Below are 17,587 nucleotides of genomic sequence, written 5' to 3'. Positions count from 1 at the left end.
GCATAGGGAGCAGGGGCTGAGGTTTCTCTCGGAAAAACCACATAGGAAATCAACTCTTTGTGGTCTGTAATGGGTGTTCTCTTGGTTTACCTCACCTGCTGGGGCATTTTCCTCATTTACTGGTGAAGAAACAGAATGTCAGTCATGTGTGGCTTGCCCTAGGTCCCAGAATGGACCAGGAGGAGTCAAACCAGGACCTGGTGTGAAACCCAACTCCTGGCACATAGCCCTGTCCTCCAAAACTCTGAGTCTTGGGTAGAGTATGTGTGAGGAGGTGAGGTAAGAGCAGAGGGGTGGTCCAATTTTTGGAGACTCCTGATTTTCCGTCTTAATTTTTTAGACGCAAGGTGAGCCTTAGGACCACCATGGGGCCAGGACAGGGTGGAGCCCAGGGGGGGCTGAGGGTCAAGGCAAAATGAGTGCCTTTCCTTTGGTGGACGGGAGAGAATGATGTACTGAGGACAAAAGTAAGAGCTGAATGGAGGAAGTCCTAGACTGAGAGTTCAGACCCCTGGGCTCTAACCCTGGTCCCTGGTTGGATCTGGGACCTTGGAATACACCTTTCCCTCTTGTCCTCAGATTCCCTCAGTGTAAATTAAGGGGTTTAAACCAAATGATCCTGTGTATCTTTCTGGTTAGAACATGCTTTGATTGAATTGATATAAAATAGGCTGGAATTTTAGCAAGAGGGAATCAGGTTCGATAACAAATGCAACTTCAAGCAAAATAGTTTACCCACCATGGAAGTACACTTTGCCTCATAGAGACTTGGCAGCCAGACACAGGGTTCTGCTCTGGGTCCAGGTAGGATCCGGGTCTCAGGGAATTGATTGTATTTATGATAGTTTCTGTCCAAATGGCCCTGATGAGCCACGTGTCCTAGTGAGTATTCATGTCTCTATATGGACCCTACTCATATTGAATCTGGGCTGATCCTGTGACTCTTTTAACCAACAGAATGTAGTAGAAGTGATGCTCTGCCAGCTCTGGCTTATATTGGTTTTCTGTTGCTGTGTAACAAATTGCCACAAACTTAGGGGATTAAAACAACACCCATTTATTGGCTTAAGGTTCTGTAAGTCCAGACATGGCATAGATGAGTCATCTGCTCAGGGTCTTATTATGGAATCAATATGTAGGCTGGGGCTGTGATCTCGTTTGAGGTTCAAGGTCTTCTTCCAAGCTCAGCCAGGTTGTTGGTGGAATTCAGTTCCTGGTTCTAGGATTGAGATCCTGTTTTTTTGCTTTCTGTTAGCTGGGGGTCACTCTTGGCTCCTAGAGGCTAATCTAGTGGGCACCCCCTAGAGGGTGACTCCCTTGAGTTTCCTAGTGGTATGGCCCTTACAATGTGGGGGCTTACTTCTTTGAACTAATAAAAGAATCCCTCTCCATTCTGCTATGATGGAGTTTTATACAATGTAGTGTAATCTGTGCCCTCACTTTTACCATATAAAACAACCAAATCAAGCAAGTGGCTTTCTTATCGTATTCTCAGGTCCACTCACGTTCAAGGGGAAGGGCTTATGCAGGGCATGCACTAGGGACTGGAATCATGGGGGCTAACTTAGAATTCCGTCTATTACATTCTCCCAAGCTTTGGGAAGGCCTGGTACCGTCTACTCTCGTCCTTTTGGAAGTCCTGAGTTACTGTGCAAGAAGTCTGGCAACCCTGATGGAGAAGCCATGTGGAAAGGCCACTTGGGGAGGAGAGGCCCAGGTTCCTGAGCATTCCAACTGAGTCTGGCCGTCCAGTCATCCTTGCCAAGATGCCAGACATGTGAAGTGAGCCGTCTTGGATGTCCCAGCGTTGAGTCCTCTGATGACTGAAGCCCAGCTGGCCTCATGTGGGGGGCAGAAGAAACATCCAGCTGAGCCAAGTCAACTCACCAGAAGAATATTAAATTATCTCCAGAGCCCAGTTCCATCTGCCAAATGCTCCCTGTTCTGGGAAAAAAACATGGTTCTCTTGCCCTTCTATTTCTGGGTGATGGGAACCTTTGTCACCTACATGGACATTCTCTTTGTTGTGGGGGATGGGGCCATCATTGACAATTCTATCTTTCCCAAGGCTGGTCCCCTCCTAATTACCTTGAGAGTTGGCATGCCCATCCAGGGGAATATTCTAGAGGCGGAGGCCAAGGAGTTCTGGCAGCAACTCTGCTGTTTGACCTTAGACTTACAGTCATCACTTCTATGGTGCTTTCCATGTGCCAGCACTGTTGTAAATGCTCTACACATATTAGATCTCTATAATAACCTTGGGAGGAAGGTACTATTAGTATCCCCATTTTACAGATGAAAAATGAAGGCACAGAGACATTAACTAACTTTCCCAAAGTCGCACAGTTAGCGAGTGATGGAATCCATCTCTTCCCTGGGCACAGTGATTCTGATTCTGATTCTGGAAATTCATGGTTCTAGGAGTCTAAGATTCAACATCTCAAGGTTCTATTAGTGCGAGATTCCATTAGTTTGTAGATCCTAGAATTCTCAGATGCCACGTTGAAAAAGCAAATGGCTGCCGTCTGCAGGGGTGGGGGTCACGGGATATGAGGGGGAATGATACAGCTTGAACCCTCAGCCCTACTCAGTCTTCTGCTCCAGCCATTAAAGAAGTGGCCTGCTGCTCCTTTAGGCACTGAGTTCAATCTTCTGAAACATGAGACCTCCCTTGGAACTAGGAAGCTCTTGGTGGTATGAGAGCAGGAGGGAGACCTTTTTACCCAAATTTGCCTGCAGCATCCGCAGAGAGGCCAGAATAAGCAGTGAGGATGGGACTTGGAGTTCCCCGAGAATGATAACATTCTCTGCATCCCGCAGACCCCAAACAAATCAAAGTTGTCCTCTGGCGCTCTGAGGCCTGAGGAGGGAGTGAAGGGAGGTGGTGGAGGAATGGCGGGAAGCATCCATGTTTCCATAGGGCCCACCACCCTGGGTCTTGTGTTTCTTTTGCATTGGGGGCCTCACAGCTGATGGCTCTAGAAAAGCTGGATGCTCTGGGACAGCAGGGAGACCATCCAAGTCCTGCAAGCAGGGCTGGCCTGTTGCGTTCTGCAGGCAAAGATAAGGAACCAGGTCAGAGTTGACATATGGAAGCATTTCGGAGCCTGGGAGATTGGGTGCAGCAGAGTGAAATGTCCTGGAGGGCTGGGGGGTCCCAAGGTTACTGACTTCAATGGCCTCCTTCTAAGGACAGTGAAACTGAGGAGAAGAGAGTCACTGCCAAGGTACATTTGGCATAAAGCACTCTGGAATCAACTCCAATGCAACCAAACCCCTGTGCTTCAGCTACACCAGACTAGTGCCTTTAACCAAAACACTTCCATATCTCTAGGCCTTTTCTCAGGTTGTGCAGTCTTTCTGGAATGCCCTTTCACTCCTTTTGTGCCTGTTGAAGCACGCATCTTTCAGGCCCCAGCTTAGATGCTGCCTCCTCTAGGAAGTCTTCCTTCATCCCTCCCCTGTCTCTGAGGTTCCTTTGCTTTCCTCTCTGAGCACTGAGAGCATCTGCCCTTCTCTTTTGCTTTTTGTCACCTTCTTCTTTAAGGTAATAATAATAGTTACTGTTTTTGTTCAGCTACTATAGACCAGTAAATTTACATGCATTCTCCTATTTAATTGTATAAGAATCTGTTTCAATAGATAAGGAAATTGCAGTCCTGAGAGGCAAAGTAACCTGCCTGAGGTCATCCACCCAGGAAGTTCCAAGGAAGAGAGTTGTACCCTGTTTGACTGACTCTGACACCCATGCGTGAGCTGCTAGATCCCCACCTCCCTGAAGTTCACTCAATTTCAAGGACACGGGTCTTGGTTGTGCCACTTTTTATTTTTCATCTTTATATTTGTCCCCCCCACTGTGTGTCAGTTTTTCAAGGCAGGGCTCCTACCTCACTTATTGAACTGTCTCCAGAGCCTGGCCCAAAGAAAATGCTCAGCAAAAGATGAATTAATACTAGACTCTGAAGCCATACAAGCTGGGATGTTTTAAGGAGCCTAGTGAGGGGTCCAGATGGTGCATGCCCAGTGTGTTCTTGTTCTCTGTTTTTCCTGGAGACAGTTTTCTAGAAGATGGGTGCTGACCTAGCCTCTGAAAGATAGGACCAAAGGAGAACCTGAGGAAGTAATGCCAGGGCAGAGAGAGGTTTATTCAGCTGGAGTGGAGGCTCTAGATGCTGAAAACTGAGAGCCATAAGACACAGGTGGAAAAGTACCATGGATTGACTAGAGAGGGGGATCCATGGAGGGTTCTTGGGTGGGAGGAGAGTGATGGAGAGTCCCAGGGATCGCAGGAAGCAACTTCATTAGACATCTTTTCCAGGCTCTCCCAAGGCACTTGCCTCTGCTTTCAGTGACAAGGACCTCACCACCTCCCAGGGCAGCTGTAGATGTTCACTGATTGTTGTACTGCTTCTTTGCTCTCAGGTTGTCAGAATCATAAGGACCAGCAAGGTAGCTAGAGAGCTCTGGCTCTTGAGTGCCTTGCATCCTCACTGGGAAATGAGGGAGGCTTCAAGGGGTTCCCTTGTAGGGTGAGTGAATAAGCACAGAACTGTAGGGCACCAAGGAAGGTGATGACTGAGAATCCTAGGGTGAAGGTGGCAGGGAGGTTTTGCCCCATCCTTCTTGGGAAACAGCATAGAGAGCTCTCAGGAGCCAGGAACACATGGTTTAGATTCCCGGTCCTCTGCTTCACGCTGTGGGCAAGTTATTTACATTTCTTTTCCTCAGTGTGATGGCTAAGTTCATATGCCGACTTGGCTATGTTATGGTGTTAAGTTGTTCATCCGAGCAAGCATTGACCTGATTGTTACTGTGAAGGATTTCATAGTTGAGTTTATATCTGTAGTCAGTCAATTGCATCTACAAATGACTGCATCTGCAGTCAACAAAGATTGCCTTCAGCACTGTGGTGAGTCTTTTATCAAACGATTTGGAGGTCTCAAAGGCCAGAGCTGAAAATGTTAGATGTCAGAAAGAAGAATTTCTGCCTCTTCATCAGCCAGCCAGCTTCTCCTGAGGAACAGAACTCCATCTTCATTGGAATTTCCAACTTGTTGCCTGCTCTATGGAATTTGGACTTGCCAATCCCCATGGTTGCACGAGACAATTCTTACAATAAATCTCTCTCTCATCAATTCTGTTTCCCTGAAGAACCCTGACTAAAACACTCAGTTTTCTCAGTCTTAAAATAGGCATAATTATAAGAGTGTCTACCTCATTGTGTTGTCAAGAGGACTAAATGAGGTAACACGTATCAAGTACCTGTAAAAGTGCCTTAAACACTGGTAGTAAACGTTAGATAACACCATGATTTGCCTTCTCCTGGCCCAGATGGACCTTTTGCAATCAGATTCTTCTCCTTGGGGAAGTCCACAGCTTGGGGTTACCTGGGAGGAGTGGGGTGGCCATGCCCATCTTCCCCCAGAACTGAAGAGGGAAGGAGCAGGCTTTGAGGACTGTGGTGTGGGGCCGAAGGGGTGGCAGTCTCACAGCCACATGCCCGGCCAGTCCCCAGTAATAAATCACCAATGTGTTTTTAATGATTATTTAAAGCTCTTGGCTGTGTGCCCATCCTGGAAGGGCCATCTCAGCCCTTGTCAGGCCATGGCAGATCGGAGGGAAGCTTTCACATCACTTATTGAGAGTGGCTTCTTTTATTCCATTATTTTCGTAATAGACTCACTGACAAAATATTGTTCTTGGCCCCAGCCAGGACCCTCTGCTTGCATTCAGAGGTAACGGGCTGCCCTTGACCGGGAACTAACTGCAAGCTTCCCATCAAGGGGGAGGCTAGGCACAAGGGCTCAGCTGTTTCTTGTCGACCAGGATGAGAGAGGAGGGAATGAATCTTGCCCGACCAGGAGCCCAGTTTTAGTGAACTGCAGGCCTGTGTTTGAGCCCTACTTCATTCAATGTTGAGGGCAGAGAAAGAAGACAGAGCAGGAGAGGGCTGGGGGAGAGGGGCATGTGTTCTTCCAGCTTATCCTTTCATTCATTTAACAGTCATTTCCTTTGAACACACATGTTCCACTTTGTCCTCACCACACACTGCCCGAGCCTGGAGTGTTTTCAAAGACCATCTGGGTCACTATTGTCAAACTGTGCTTCAAGGGCCCCTAGGGTTCCGTAGGTATGATAACTACTGGGAACCAGGTGGAGGTGAGATGGAGAAGGCGTGGAGCTCTTGTCTTCCCATCACATTCTCATCCCAAGCAGGCCTGATTTTATTCTGCTTTTACACTGGACGTCTTGTAAGGTTTTACTTGAAGAATGAATTCTGCTGGTTAAGAGTTTGAATATCACTCATTACCTTTCTTTTTATACAGAATGGGAAACTGAGGCACAGAGAGGGGACAGACTTGCCTAAGGTCATATAGAGACATTTGCAGAGCACAGACCAAGCTCTCCTGACCCCTACAGGAGCCCCTAGTTGTGTGAGGAGTTGGAACTAGTACGTGCAACAGGCAGAGAACAAGAAACACTGGTCTGAATTTCCACACATGTGAGCATTCTGTGTAGGTATGTGTATTTGGGGTGGGTGGGGGGTGGAAGGTGGGGGAGGGATTCAGAAGCGTGTGCCCTCCCAGGAGTCCTGATTTTCTTCAGGTTAAAATGGTATTCACCCATGGCAGGGAGCATCACCTGTGGGACCACAGCTAGCCCTGCCCAACCTGAGGGTCAGCTTCCTGGAAAAACCATGGAAGGAGAAGTCCAGGGTCAGGAACTTTGGACCATTGGGGAAAATAGCACTGGAGGAGAGCATGAGGCAGGGTCCCAGGAGGAAACAGATGGCACACTCAAGCTGGTTAATGGAGGTGAGGTGTTTTTTTTTTTTTTTTTTTTACATTTTTATTGTGAAATATAACATATATAACAGAAAAGCAATAAATTTCAAAGTAGATTATAACAGGTAGTTATAGAACAGATTTCAAAGTTTAGTATGGTTACAGTTTCACAATTTCAGGTTTTTCCTTCTAGCTGCTCCAAGACACTGGAGACTTATTAGGATTTATTAAATCCTATCTTCTCTGTTATACTCATTTATTAAATCCTATCTTCTCTGTTATAATTCCTTCTTCTCCTTTAATCCTTCTCCCAGTCTTTAGGGGCTATGCCTATTCTAACTTTCATGTTGGAAAGGGGTGTTAATATTATGGGATAGGGGAATGGAACTGGTTTTGATGTTCTTGGAAAGGTTGGCCCTTCTGGGTTTCAGGACTTATCTGGCTAAGGAACCCATCTGGAGGTTGTAGGTTTCTGGAAAATAATCTTAGTGCATGAAACCTTTGTAGAATCTCAGATAGAGCTCTAGGTCTTCATTAGTGTTAATAGGAATGGTTTTGGTTGGAGTTTGGCAAACCATAATTAGCAATATCTAGCTGAAGCTCAGTCAGACTAGCTCAGACTAGCCTCTCGACTCTATTTGAACTCTCTTAGCCACTGACACTTACTTTATTACATTTCTTTTCCCCCTTTTGGTCAGGAAGGAGATGTTGAACCCATGGTGCCAGGGCCAGGCTCATCCCTGGGAGTCATGTCCCACATTGCCAGGGAGACTTTCATCCCTGGATATCATGTCCCACATGTGGGGGTGGGGGAGGATAATGATTTTACTTGCAGAGTTGGGCTTAGAGAGAGAGAGAGGCCACAGCTGAGTAATAAAAGAGATCATCTGGAAGTAACGATTAGGCATGACTATGGGTAGACTTATCTTCTCTGCTACAGAAGCAAGCTTCACAGGAGGAAGCCTCAAGGTTAAGGGCTTGGCCTATTAACTTGGGAGCCCCTAATGTTTGAGACAGTATCAGGGGTTTCCCCAGTGGTAAAGGTTGGTAGTTCCATATTTTTTCTCCTGTCGCTCAAGGGACTTTGCCAATACTTTTTAATTATCTGCACAACATACTCTGGGATGTATCCTGGTATTACATTGAACCATATGGAATTACAAGCCTGCATTCCCATTCTGGGCTCCATGTCTTTGAGTTGTTTGAATGAGCTATTCCGACAGGTTGAGTTAGATTATGTGCTACAGAAAGTGTAGGTTTTGGACAAAATAAAACTCTCTTCCGTTGGTCTCATATAGTTGTACTTCTAAAATACAGATAATGTCCTCCTTACCCCTGTATTCTGATTCACCTTGGTCCCAACCAGATTGGCTTTATTCTTATCTCTAATTGAAGGCTGATCTCTTTTTCAGTTTCTTTAGCTGTTGCTGTATGTGGCAATGCTGACTTTCAGAACTGCAGAACTCCAACCCTGAATCTTTGGTGTCATACAGGTAGCCAAAGTTCCAGGGAGATAAAAGGGTATACACTTAGAGCACAGCCTCTCAACATCTAGAAATAGCAATCACAGCTCCAGATTAAATGTGACTGCTGTAAGAGCTTACAATTTTCTCATAAGTATTATATAAAAGAGACCATACAATCTGTTTTCTTTTCTGGCTTATTTTGCACCACATAATGTCCCCAGGGTTCATTCACCTCATGGCATGCCTTACAACTTTGTTCCTTTCTGTAGCCGTCCAGTACTCCATCATACGCGTACACCAGTAGTTCGCTGTTCTAATTCTCAGTCAGTGTATCCTTCAGCCATGGAGGTGAGTTTTTAAAAGGGATTATTTCTAAAGGTGTGGGCAGGGTTCAGGAAAAGCAACAAGGGATGGTGCAGTGTCCTGGAGCTGGTAACTTCAAGAAGCTAACACCCCTAGACATGATGAGCCAAAGGCAGGGGGCGGATGCTGGATCCAGGAGAGACGGTGCATGAAAGGACCTCTACTGAGAGGAGCTGTAGCTTTCCTTGTTAGAGGGATGCACCTAAGTCCTGTTGCCCTAGCAGGGGGAAAATAGTCGAATAAATACCCCACCCCCACTCCTCCCTCCCCCCTCCTCCTGCTGGTCTCCTCTGTCTGAACCCATCCAGAAGCTAAAGGGTCAGGAAGCCTATTGATGCCAGCCCTCCACACCAGCCTGTGCAGCACAGATGGGGGGAGAGAAGTAGAAAGTGGAAGTGGGGGCGCAATGGATGATGGTAAGCTAAAAAGCAAGCCAATAGAAGGCCTCAGAGCTGTTGAATTACATACAAATAAACCACCACGGAGGCAGCCCAATAAATTAAAAGGCTCTCCAGGCAGTTGTATATTGTACATGAATGACAGTGGGAGGGTTTAATGAATTTCCACTTCCTGTCCCTTGCTCCCTAGCAACTTCTCACACTCAGTGCTTTGATTGCAAATTTGTTTTGCCTTGTGGCAGATGATATTCCTGTTGAGAGGTGCTTCTTGTGCCCAGCCCCCATCCTCCCTACCCTGCAGTATTGGAGTCTCCATCCAAATGGCCTATGCCTTTCTGATTTCACAGCTCAGGAATCACTGAGCTCTGTCTTCCTTGCTCCTGAGGGATGCAGAGTCACTTAGATGCTGGAGAAGGAATAAGTTGAGTGGTCTTTATTTAACCATTTTTTCTTTCTTTCTTTTTTTTTTTTTTTTGCATGGACAGGCACTGGGATTGAACCCGGGTCTCCAGCATGGCAGGCCAGAACTCTGCCACTGAGCCACCATCACACTGCCCTTTATTTAATCTGAACAACAGAGCTGAACAGGTATGCCTTTGTTCCACCCATGTGACTTGCTAAAGCCTCTCCATTACCTCTTGTATGCACATCCCTGTCTCGGTCTCTCTGTCTGTTTCTCTCTTTATATATATCCTCTCTCTCCCTTCCTCTATCCTCGAATACTCTGGCCCCAGCCCATACAGTAATTTGCCTTCTTGTCATCCTCTAGCATCCTACTACCCAGTGTCTACCCAAATCCCTGAGAAAATGAGGGATTTCTGACTCTGTCCATATCTGGTGAGGAATCTCAGGGATCTTAAATCTTTACCAGCCCTGTCAGTTTGGTGGTGGTGGTGATGGGGTGGTTTGGTGGGAAGCAGGCACTGCTAAGGGAGAGGATCCCTCTGTCCCATCACCTTCTGCCTATATAATTAAAATTGTGTGCTGATTACTTTCTGGAAATTTCGTACACATTTATAAACCCATCAGGTCATCGCAACAACCCTGTTTGGGAGGCATTATTCCCATTTTGCAGAGGAGGAATTTGAGGCCTAGAGGGTTTAGGTGACTTATCCAAGGCTGCACAGCTGTCTGTCACAGGGCTAGGACTTGAGCTGAGGTAGATCTGTCTCCAGACCTCTTTGCATCCAACTCTTTCCAGTCCACCCAGGAAGCAGTGTGTTCCTGGTCACTGGGAGCAAGGAACAGAGGTTGAATGGCTATCTTCCCTGTGCTTGGGAAGAGTCTTTCCTGCTCTGAGATGCCATGATTCTAGGACTCTCGGTTCTGATTCAGATGTCTTCTGATAGACATGTGCCTCCTGGAAAGTCTAAGTTGGAGTGGGGGCCTAAGTGAGACTGGTCATATGGGGGAGGTAGGAGTCCTGGGTGGCTAGGGGTAGGCAGAAGGAGAAAGAGGGTGGTACCTAGTGAGAACCCAAGTCAGGTAGTGAGTTCATTTACCCCCTTTCCTGTTCTTGCTTGTTTTTCCTTGTAAGCCCTGGGCTGGTCTCTGAGTTGCAAGGATGGGCAATATTTCCAAGTATAATCAGTTGTTAACAGAATGTCACCAGTGCTGCAGTGTGCTCTTTATATATTGCAAAGAAACAATCCCAGGAGGGAAGGAGGAATGCTGAGTTTAAATCTTGTTGTTGCTGTAGGTTTGTGATATCACTTTGGGCAAGCTTTCTCAACTGTATAATATGAAGGTGGGGAGGCACATTCTGATGGTCCTCTGGGTTGTGATGTTCATTTGCCTGGGAGGAGAATCAGGCTTGCATGCGTATTGAGCTGGAGGATGTAACTTGGAGGTCTGTAGTGAAAGTGGGGTATGATGGGGGGTGACTTAGGTTTCTCCTGCTCTCACCAATCCACATATCCCTCTGTCCCATGTGCCTCCCTTCCTAGGACTCACCTTACCCAGGTATCTCAAAGGAAGTGGTTATTCTAGAGAAGGAGGAGGGAGGGCTGGCAGCAGCAAGAAGAACCAGACTCAAGGCCTCTGTAGACCCTGCAGATCCACCCAGCTAGTGCAATCATGGTCCATGCTGCTGGTGACCAGAGTGACTTCGTTAGACTAGTGAATGGTGAACAAGAAGGCAGTGCTGGGGCACGTGATATTTATACCAGTTATCTGTTGTTCATTAGCTAACCACTCCAAGACTTAGGGGCTTGTAACAACACTCACCATTTATAAAGCTATGGGTTGGCAACCTGGGCTGGGCTCAGCCAGATGGCTCTTCTGCTCGTCTCAGCTGGGCTTACTCATGGTGGTAGCCAGCCTCCAGAATGATGGCTTATGAGCTCTACCTACTAGTGACCGCATCCTTGTGTGGTCCCTCCCACAATGTACCATTGTTGGTCTGTGGTAGAAGAGATGGTATGCCCATTCTGAGATTAGATTATAAGAGATGATACCTTATTTCTTGGCCACTCTCACTCATACCTGCTGGTTCTCTCTCTTAGATCATGGATTCTGAGGGAAGCTAGCTGCCATGAGCATTCATGAACAGTCATATGGAGAGGCCACTGAAGCCTCCAGCCAATAGCCAGTGAAGAACCAAGGCCTGCCAAACCACAAGAGTGAGCAAGGAGGGGGTTCTCCAGTCTCAGTTAAGCCTTGAGATGACCAGTCCCAGCCCACAGCTTCACTGTAGCCTCTTGAAATACCTTGAGGTATCTAGCCATTCAGCTAGACTGCTCTCAGATTCCTGATCCTTAGAAATTGTGTGAGGCAATAACTGTTGTTTAAGATTTGGGGTAATTTATTATGCAGCAAAATAAAAGAACTAAAACAGTCATACATCTGTGGTCAGATGGCAGTGATGACCTCACTCACTCATGGTCTGGCAGTTAGCTGGCTGATGCTTGGGGAGAAAAGCGTACCTGGGCTCTGTGTCTCACTACCCAGCAGGCTCGCCTGTGGTTCTTTGCAGTCACAGGGTTCCAAAAACAGCAAGCCAGGCCAAGGCCCAATGCATAGGCACTTTTTAAGCCTCTGCTTGCATCACGTTTGCTAAAGACCCATTGGCCTAAACAAGTCATGTGTCAAACCCAGATTCAAGAGTAAGGAAACAGACTCCATCTCTTGAGGGGAGGGAAAGAATTTGTGGCCACTTTTAGAGTTAGAGAACCTGAGGCTCATGTACAAATTCCCATTACCCTAAACACTCCTTCCTTCACTTCAACACTCTTGACCAACCTCCCTTTCGTTAGATTTGGGGTCTAAATCCACACACCTTTATCGAACCATCAGTTATGTTCCAGGTATTTGTCATTGTGATATCAGTTTATCCCTAACAACAGCCCTTTGCAAGGTATTCCTCATGGGTTAGGAACAGAGGTTCAGAAATACAAGACTAAAGTAAAAAAGCTGGTAATTGACAGAGACAAGATTCAAACCCAGGATGAGGAACTCCAAATTTGGTATTGATTCTACTTTCTCTGTCAAGATGCCCAGGCTTTTCCATTTAGCTCTGTCTTTTCACACACACAGAGGCAGAGTATGTAGAGACTGGTACCTGGCCAGGTTCCTCCCAGGGTTCCCCAGCCTAGGACTGCTGGCTGGGGTGAAAGGGGACTAGTCTGGGGTAGGAGGTTTTGGCAGAACAAATAAACTCTAGGGGGCGACAAAGGCCAAGGTGCTTTCCCATCACTACCCCTTGCTCCATTCCCTCTTTCCTCGCCTGTGCCTATCCTCAAAGAAGAGATAGCTGCACTTGTCAGGAGAGAAAACTTTCATCTTCAGGCGCTAAGAAGCCAGAGGCAGGGCTGGAGGAGGAGAACGAGTGGGAGAGGGAGAGAGGGAGGGAGGAGAAGGAAGATGAGGAGGAGGGGGAGGGAAGAAGGAGGCATATGAGGCAAAAAGAGAGAAGAAGCAATAAAAAGACAGAGAGAATTAAAGAAGCCTAAGACAGAAAGAGATGGAGGGAAAGAAGAAAGAGAGGAACAGATAGGAAAATAAGCCCTGAGACAGGAATAGAGAGATAGAGATGGAGGCAAAGATGCTGGAGAGATAAAGGGAAAATCAGAGAAAGGATGAAGAGAGAGAGAAAAAAATAAAAGTCAGGAGAGTGGTGAGACATGGAGAAGAGGAGCAGGGAGGGTTTTAGTTACACACACTGCGTAACCGTAACCGTGGCCAGGTCCTTTCATCTCTCTGAGCCCCATTTCCTGATCCATTAAAAAGGGACTGCCATAGGGAGCCTTTTTAAGGAGGATGAAATGAGGAACTATGTGTGAGGATTTTGGAAACTGTAAAGTCCTATATAAATGTTTGTGCATATTACTGATGGGGTCATCATTTTTGTTATTATTCTGTCATGGTGAGAGATACGCTAGAAACAAGTGGCAGAACAGGTGCTAATGGAGAATTTAACACCTCTTCTTTAATGAGCAGCTTAGTGTAAAATGAAAAACTCTAACTCCTTGATACTAAGTGCTATTTCTGAGATGCCCCTTTGATTTAATTGTACTTTTTTGGGAGGCAGAAGGAGAACTGCCACATTAAAGCTGCGTGATTAAGAAAAATCATTGATTATATACAGTTGCTCCTTCAATTACTCTTGTTTTCAGAATCACGATCTAAGTTTGAGAGTACATTGCAACTACTGTTTTGTATCCTTCTAGATCAACAGCAGTTATGTAGAACACCATGGTGATCATGCTGCTTTTTGCATCCTATGTATACAAGCTTTATCTCTTCTGGAATAACAAGACAAATGGAAAAATATCAGTGTTTCGTGTGCATTTCTGTTTGGATAAACATGTAGTCCCTCCTCTCCTCCATTAACTGTACTGCACATTGCTGTAAGTTAAACAGCTTTTCTTGAAGGTTTGCTGGAAGCCTTTTGACAGGCAGGTGTTTAGTGCCTAAGTTATGGGATCTTGGATCTGTTAGACCCACCTTATACCCTTCAGAAAATTCTGTGATCTATCCCAGGAGATGGGGAAGTTTTTACTTCCAGTAACGGCACTGACAGGCGTCTCCCACATAAAAAGGAACTTTCTTTTCCATTGCAGAAGAATCTGTTTGCAGACATTTTAAGCAACAATTAGGGATCCAAATTAAAATTAATAGTCAACTCTGTGTGTTATCATTGTAAATCACACAATCGAAGTAACGTTGCATAAACATGACAACTATCTGGCAACACTCCTCCACTTGGAGGCTGATCCAGTATTGTAAGACACATTCTTATTTCAGAAATTCTTAAGTGTAATGAAAGAATAAATCTAGGATATCCCAACTGACCAAGAACAATGGAAATGGCCTGGGGTAGCTTACTGATAACAGAGAAAACCAAATGTTTTGAAAAGGTCCTGATGATATTTAATATGTTAAACCAATTCAAAATCGATACTTAGTATACTTTTGCCTCTTTTAAATGCCTTCAGTACTTGTTGCTGTCAAGAGATTGTGGTAGTGTCTTAAATAGGATAATGTCTGAACTGTGGTCTTTCTCCATGTTGCTAGTTGTGTCAGAGGTTCGCGCACTGTATCTAGCCAATTACACCCCCCACCTCAACATTAAAATGAGGATCTATGTTAAGTGACAGTTCTTGGGGAGGTGTTGCACAGTGGTCACACAGCCTAGTTTGGACCTTGGCTCTGGCATTTACTAGTGGTGTGACTTTGGGTAACTTATCTTCCTCACCTGGTAGAGGGGCCTTCCAGGACTGTGGTATTTTGTATTTGTAGAACCCTTCCCACCTTACCAAAAACCCTCTCACTCAACCCCTCTCGGTGTATAGCCTTGGCATAGGGTTAACATCTATTGCTCAGATGTGACTGGAATGACCCTTTTCAGGGATACATCTGTCAAGCCACACTTATACAAAAGTAGTAGTTACTGTTTATTGAACATGTGCTCAATACCCACCTCAATATCAGATCTTTTAATCCTCAGAACAATCCTGTGAAGTCAGTATCATTATTATGCCCATTATAGAGGAGGAAATCCACAGAGACATGTGAGGATCAAATGAGTTAATATATAAAACTTCCTTAGTATGGAACCTGGGATAGAGCAAGTGCTCATGACTTATAGTGCCTATTATTTACCAATGAGTATATAGCAGTCCAAAGGGTTGGATGGGAAGACAGATCTGTAAACCAAAGAACATAACGTAGAGAAGTACAAGTGGCTATAGAAGCACAGAAGAGGGGGCAATTAATTCTTCTTGGGGGGGGGGATCAAGGAAGGCTCCCTGGAGGAGGCAATATTCAAACTGGATGATACAAGATAAGTAGGAGTGGTAGAGTATGTTGCTTGTTTTCCCAGTTCTGTTCTTTTCTTCTATTTTTAATAATGGAAATATTCTTCTCAAATTGTAGCAGGACACATGGCCACCCAGCTAGGCATCATAACATCCAGCTTCCCTTGTACTTAGGAGAAGTCATGTGACTGAGTTGCTACTAATTAAACGTGAGTGGAGTGAAATTGCTTGCACACTTCCCAAGGGCTGCAGTGTGAATGTGCTGTGGGTGACCTAGTTGTGGCCATGAAGAGATGAGCCCGGATGACTTTAAGGAGCACAGCTGCCCTCTCACACTGGACCACATGCATATCTCAAACCATTATATAAGAGAGAGACAGAAACTTTCATTTTATTGGAACCATTGTATTGCTGGCTTTTTTGTCTGAACCATCTTATTTAGTCTGAAGCCTAAATAGTGCATCACGGAAAGAAAAGGGAAGACTTGTAGGGCAAAAGGCATAGCATGTCCAGAGATATGAAGAGTGAAGAAGTGGGAAAGTTTTGGGAAACTTTTTTAGAGGATTGTTGTGGGGAACAAACAAGATGATAAATGTATATACAGTGCTTAGTATAGTACCTGGCACATACTAAGCGCTCCATAAATGAAAGTTATAGTTTTCTCATTTATATTTTATTATATCACCTGAATGATGAAAACATAGATCTGGACCTTTCTGCTCTAAGCAACTCTGAATAACCTGGAGAAATTCTACAGGGAGCAAGATTTAAAAGAAAAACAATTACCAAGGGATGAATGAGAACCCTGCCTTCCTACTGATTTAAATAATTTATCTTAACAAAACTTCTGATGCTCTCCTATCACTCATCTCTAGCTAACACTTGTCCATCCTGCTTAGTGAACTATAAAGAGTATTAGAAGTTCCTTGAATGAGTTTGGATATTCAGTCTTCCATATATTAACTAAAGATCTGATGATATATTAACTAATCTGTGATAGCGCCTGGCAGGAGGTAATCACCGCCTAGGTATTCGTCATTATGCTACTCCTCTCTCCTGGTAGAGGGGTGTATCAGAAAAGCACTGGGCACCTGAGAAGACGGGGGTGCGGTGGGGAGGGTGGATAGGTCAATAGAAAGTGAGGCCAAATGGGAGCTGGGGGCACCAATGGCAAGCTCTCTCCCATGGCCTGGATCATCAGATCTTAATTTAGGAATCATGGCCTGCTGGATTCACGAGGAATGTGCTGCTAAAACTGACAAAAGAAGCTTGCAAACAATTTCTTTCCTTTTAAGAAATGAAGGGGAATTCAAGGTTTCCTTTCTAAAATAATGCTCTGCAACTCCCTTGCCTTTTGCAATGCTGGCTTGGACATCAGAAATAGATGCGGGGCCCTGAGCGGACAATGGTAATTACACATACTTTGCACCCCAGGTTACCTGCTGTGGCCCCCACTCTGGACCCTCCAGGGCAGTGAACCATTACTTGTTTGTACTGAGGTAGAAAAATGGCTGAGAACTCCTGTTATGGATAATGCAAATCCCCAGATAATCCCAAACTTCATATTAGCCAGTAATTTCCACTTCCCTCTCTGCAGCTGAACCTTTACCAGAGCTTCCTGATGGGGGTCAGATTACCTTGGTTGCCTTTTCCATGCAGGAGCATTAGCAAGTACATTCCCTGGCACCAGGGGGGCCCTGGAGAATCATTTGCTGAATGACTGACGGAATAAGCTCATGGTGAGACTGAATAATCACAATTATTGCAGACTGCTTACCATGGATTACAATCTGTGCATTATCTCATTTGTTCCACATGGTAACCCCAAGAAGATGGGAATGTTATCACCATTGTATAGATGAGGAAACTGAGCCTCAGACAGACTAAATAGCCTTGTCAAGGCAGGGGAGAGCCAGAGAATTGTCCAAAGTTTAGGGGGAAAAGAAGAGGCCATTTAGCAGGATGGAAACGATGTCGTTTAGGAAACAGAAGGCCTGACTTCCCTCCAACCTTGCCCAGGATTCATCTCTGTGACCCCTGTTAAGTCCCTCTCTGAGCCTTATTTTTGACCATTCCCTTTTTGGTCTTCCAGTATTCTCTGAGTCCTTTCAGTTTTGCTCAAATCATTTTGAGATCCCAGGGTCCCTGCGTCCAGTGGAGACAACAGGCGTGACTTTCCTTGGGGCCTTGGCGATGCCTTTGCTACTTTCCGTGACCCAGAGATGGCGCTGGGCACCACAGCTGTCCCTCCTCGGCCTCTTCTTCCTCTTGCTCCCTCTTAATCATTTTTCTCCTCCTGGCCCTTCCCCATCTTTCTC

The 17,587-nt window shown here is 45.6% G+C and overlaps 1 long non-coding RNA gene across 1 annotated transcript in view; it reads left to right on the top strand.

The window, feature by feature from the left end:
* LOC143663127 (uncharacterized) overlaps window positions 1-11,966 on the top strand; it is a 98,739-nt gene extending 86,773 nt beyond the window's left edge. The window contains exons 2-5 of the long non-coding RNA XR_013165821.1: window positions 6,327-6,519; window positions 6,633-6,815; window positions 9,498-9,600; window positions 11,517-11,966. This is a non-coding gene — a long non-coding RNA (uncharacterized LOC143663127). The remainder of the gene's footprint in view (window positions 1-6,326; window positions 6,520-6,632; window positions 6,816-9,497; window positions 9,601-11,516) is intronic.
* The last annotated feature ends 5,621 nt before the right edge of the window (window positions 11,967-17,587 follow it).

Source organism: Tamandua tetradactyla, chromosome 2 (assembly GCF_023851605.1).
Source record: "Tamandua tetradactyla isolate mTamTet1 chromosome 2, mTamTet1.pri, whole genome shotgun sequence".
In the NCBI taxonomy this organism is placed as follows: Eukaryota; Metazoa; Chordata; class Mammalia; order Pilosa; family Myrmecophagidae; genus Tamandua; species Tamandua tetradactyla.
Note: the sequence above shows the minus strand (reverse complement) of the source record. Positions and strands in the feature narration are given on the sequence as shown.